Source organism: Cariama cristata, unplaced genomic scaffold (genome assembly GCF_000690535.1).
Source record: "Cariama cristata isolate BGI_N322 unplaced genomic scaffold, ASM69053v1 scaffold18253, whole genome shotgun sequence".
Classification (NCBI taxonomy): Eukaryota; Metazoa; Chordata; class Aves; order Cariamiformes; family Cariamidae; genus Cariama; species Cariama cristata.
The window spans coordinates 14,663-19,655 of NW_009609139.1; positions in this window are offsets into that span (position 1 = coordinate 14,663).

Below are 4,993 nucleotides of genomic sequence, written 5' to 3' on the forward strand. Positions count from 1 at the left end.
TAGCAAATGAGTTTGCTGGCAGGGTGCTTCAAGAGAAAGATACATTTTGAAAAATTGCATTTGCGTAGAAGACATGCCTTATTTTTAATTGGAAATCTGATTCTCTGGATTAGTGCCCACCCAACTGGAGAGGAGAAGCATATGCTGATGTATCAACAAAACAAACAGGGCACTGAATATTCAAGGCAAACCTTACACACTGGAAATGCTTCATAGGAATTATCCAGCAAATCACGTTCAATGGCAAATCTCATACATTCACTGTCCATTCACAGCCATCACGAGGAAGAGAAAGGATTGCCTTTATTGCTTTATATGTTTTCTGAACCTATTTTAGCATCTTTCCTCTAAGACCTAGATTGGGTAGACCGTATATTGCGATTTCTGCCTCTATGTTATTGCTTCATTTTCCCAGCTGCAGCCCTATCCACGCCTGTGTTTCTTGACTTGCCCACTGCTGTTGCTCCTCCAGGACAGCGACTGCTCCAAGGGACACCTGTCTGTGGTTAGCATCTGGAGGCACTGCCTCATACACAGCTAACGGGAAGCTTTCCCAACACCTTCTGGAAGCGAAGGTACCCACCCAGCTCTGTTATTCACAACAATATTTCCTCCTCTGACCCTTAAAGATCAGGAAAAGCACAATGGCAGTGGCGTAGCTGGGAACAGGAATTGATCTGGCGATGCTGTGGGGTTTGTTTGGGCCTTTAAGGTACAATTGCAGAGTGCTGTCACTGGAGTATTGAAGAATGCTGAATTATCTCGTACGTCTCGTGTGACAATTAGCTTAGGTGTTTTAACAGTGACTTTAAGTCTGACCTACAGTGTCTGTGTGATCTCTCACTCTGTGTACCAAGTAAGGTATCTCCTCCGGTTGAATGTGTCCTACAGGTCAGCATTCGAGCTGTTCCTGGTGCGCATGAGTAGAAATCTCCTCTCGCCGTTTCTGCTGCATGTGCTGTTCCTAGAACATTTACATGATTTACTTTTAGCTGGTTGTTCCCAATGGTTATTTTAATGGTAACGCTGCAGCTATGTAATTTACATAAGCTTTTCTAAGAACAGCACCATAAAAGGTGAGATTAACTGGAACAAATGGTCTAGAAAAGTACCGGTTTGAGTATTTGGAGGTGGGTTTCCATGGGTATCTGGGGGTGAAGGGACCAGGGAAGAGGTAAGAGAATGAGCGTGAGATCAGCTTCAGAGGAGGCGTGATACACTGCAAGGGCTGCATCACAGGCCTGAGCATGATGTGACGGCTCCTTTGGGGAACAGAGTTGGAGGTGCCTAAGAGAGAGGGGACAGAGCTGGACCAGTGGCTTCAGGTGTCTTCTGCTGCTGAAATTTCTCTATGCCGTAAGGCTCTGGCATTGAAACAGCAATGCTGGGTGGAGAGACAGGAACCGGTTGGGATGGGTGGGTGAAGGCTTGCATTTGGGAGGCTTATGGGCAGGAGAGCTTGGAGCAGAAGATACTAGCACCATCTCCAGGAGGAACCTATTGCTTTTGGCCACCAGGAGCAAAATATCTGCTAATAGGAGCAGGGTGCAGCAACAAGGACTTGACAGAGAAAGATAAGCCGTACTGATCCCTGTGAAAATCCCCCTCACCCTGCCATCCTCCGGCAGGATGTTCCTCCTACGAGCGTGAAGATGGTGCCTAGAAACAAGCTGCAGGATCTTACTGCTGGGTAGTGGAGTGGTGGTGGCGCAGAAGGGACTCAGAGGTTGCTAAGAGTCGCCTTGTTTATTTGCTGAAGGTCCAACTGCTCCCTCGGTTAGAGTCACACTCTCCCTATTAACAAAAAGGTGATGAATTATTTAGCAGCTGAAAATGCCAGATGGCAATGGCTCTGCTGCTTACAGGAGGAGGGGAGGGAGACGTGCACATGGGGAGAACAGATTGAGAGCATCTCCATAGGAAAGGGCTGACCCCGGCCAGAGGTCCCGGTGGCCCAGGTGGTTTCACAGCCGCCTGACAGCAAGCAGGAGGCAGGCGGGTCAGGGCAAACAGCTGCCGCTTGCCGGGGTGGCAGCTCATTTCCTACGGGTCTCCCCTTGTTGGCATTCCCTCTTCAGGGGTTGTTATCCTGGTGGGGCCATGCTGGGCCTCAGGGTACGGGACTCCTGACCCCAGCTGGGAGGCAGGCCACAACTGAGGGCACTACAGGGAGGCTTTGCCAGCCCATCCCTCACTTCACACCTGGCTGCAGGGGTGGTACTTCAGGCCCAAGTCTACTGGAATGCCCTTTGGAGCAGTATCAGCCTATCTCAGGTGACCTGGCATTTCTTTTGGGAGCCATACTAATGGTCACCTGTCCCAGGTTGGGCTATGATGGCTCCAGATACCATGGACTGGCTGGATCAATACGAATGTGGCTAGGGACCTCCGAGGAGAACTGAAGATGCTGTAGGCAGCATGGGCAGATCTGTAGCAGACAGTGAAGCCCATGCTCCAGGTGACACTGCACTGTATGCACAGTAAGAGGGACTGCCATGGGTCTGACTGTCCTGAGGATCTTCACGCCTGTAGTTCAGTGGCTTCTGACATCCCTTCAAGGCATCTATGCAGGTAGCCAGATGCCAGCCTAACCCTGGAGTGGGGTGAGCCTCGTGGTCTGCTGGGCTTATAGCTTTGGTCCACTCTTTGACTTCCAGTGGAGATTTTTCTTTGGACTGGAATTTGTGCTTCAGAAATGAAGAAAATAGCAAGTCACCATCTCTCTGTGTTTCATTTGGAAACTGCAGGCACCAAGAGTAGTTCTTAAGTTCTTCAACCTTCTTGAGAGCTTCGGTTGAGAATCCCTTCGGAATCCCTGGTGTGCACATGATTGCATTTGTCAGGCTGTCAGAGCCTTTTTTTTTTTTTTTGTCAACTCTGTGTTTGAAAACCTCCCTCTTCCTCAGTCTTTCCTTTCCCTGGATGAGGAAGTCAAAGAGAGTCAATGTCTCAGGTGTGTAACCTGTGTCAGCTCCTGCCCCAGCGCCCCCATCCTACCTGCCCTGCCCGGCCATGGGGCGGGGGTGTCTGGGCTCCTTGGGACCTTTAAGGCAGGACTAATCTCCTCAAGCAGGAAGCAGTGCGGTCTAAGAGAGGGAGGCTGAGGCTACAGTGGTGCACATAAAACCACGTGCTACTGTAGTGTCCCATCTGTCACACTGACACAGCAGAAGTAAATGTTTCCCAACAAAAGCAAATCTGTGTAGAACTCGGGAAGATCCCCTTTCTAAGCCAAGCTTGTGTGCGATGTCTCTGTGCTCCGCAAGGACCTCTTAGTCGGGTTTCCTTTGGTGTTGAAGAAGAGTTGATCCTGTTTGGTCTTGATGGGAAAAACTACCATAAACACTTTGCATCTCCCGGTCCCTGGAGGTGCTGGCTGCCTTTGTTTGCATCCTCCTCCATTGCTTAATCAGACTGTGGCTCCTGCTCCTCTTCCTCTGTCCTGTCCATGTGGGCTGTGCGCATCCTGCAGCAGGGTTCTGCTGTTGCTGGGTGACTACAGGGGCAGCAGCAGGGTCCCGCTTATGGCTGGGATATAGATAAAAAGGAGGCAGAGGAATGAATGCCCAGTGGCTTGAATACGAATCTCACAGGAGTACACGTTGGTAAGCATGCTGAGGTTTCACGTGGCCTTTGCACTGGCCACAATATACTGGTCACAATATACTGTGCTCAGCATGTCTGCAGGGCAAGGCGCTTGTATAACTCCTTATAAACTTCAGGCAGGCCAGAAGACGTTCTTGTCAGGAGCACAAGTCCCCGAGAATAGGGATACAGAATAACTGCGGTTGGAAGGGCCTCCTTGGTGGACATCGGATAAAAGCGCTTGCCCAGGACCAGGCCAACTTCAAAATTATATTTGGTTGCTCAAGGCCTCCAAAGACAATGCTTCTTTGTCTATCTGTTCCCTCTCTGCCACCGGTAACCTCAGTCTTCCCCTAAGCAGAGTCTTCAGCCCTCTGGGTTTATCTGCCTAAAAAGTACCAGACATCCTAACTCAGGGCATTTTTGGAAGAGACATTAGGGACCCAGCCTCGTTGCCATTTTGAGCCCCACCAACAACCTATTAACAGACCGCTGTGAGAGCACCCTGAAGACCCTCCGCTGTCCCAGAGTGCCTCTCACCCTGGCGATGTGGTTGGTCTCACCACAATCATAGCTGTCCTCCTCTGAAGGCCACGCAGCTCTCCAGGCACACGGAGCAGCTGGCTAAAGGTGCCAGTGGACGCTCCAAGGCTCGGAGACGTGGCAGGCACACGAGGAGAGACTCTGTCCCTGTTGTCTCCAGCCTGTGTTTGTTAGCGTTTGCTGTGCTGGTTCCCTCTCCTCGTGTCCTGGTGAGCGCAGCGGCCGTTCAGCACCGTCTTGGCACACGGGTCTGTGGCATGCCCATGAGTAACAGCCATGCTGGCTGCTGTAGGGTGCTTGTTCCCAGGGGTCCCAGCCACTGCAGGTTTGGAGAGGATCCTCTCCTACCTAAAGCATGGTGGTAGGAAAGGTTTTGGAAGCAAGCCGCAGTCTTGGCCATTAATGGCCTTTAAGTGTTTTCTGCCAGGGAGAACTGTAGCCTGTGGTATCAGGAAGCCTGGCATTTAGGGTTTTGAGAAGATGATTCTTCTGAAGATGTCAAGATATCTTGGAAGAAGCAGTTCTGGTCTGGTGGAAAGACGGAAGGGAGGTCTCACAACTCCTGAGTCACACAGATTGTGATGCTGGAGGAAAAGGGGGGGCTTAAGGATGTTCCACACGCAGTAGATATCTGGCTGTGGGGAGCAAAGCAAGCGCAGCCCCAGCAGCCCAGTTGTTAACATTATCGTTGCTCTTATTCTCAGAAACTCAAGCAAATGCTTCGGCTCCTTGTTCCTGCCTGCTGACTGCACCAGGGTGGCCATGACTCAACCCAGCTTCCAGGACTGAGGGGCAGAGGTGGCGAGAGACTTGTCTCAGGTACGACAGAGACAACCAAATAGCATGGGGTTTAATGGGGTGGGGA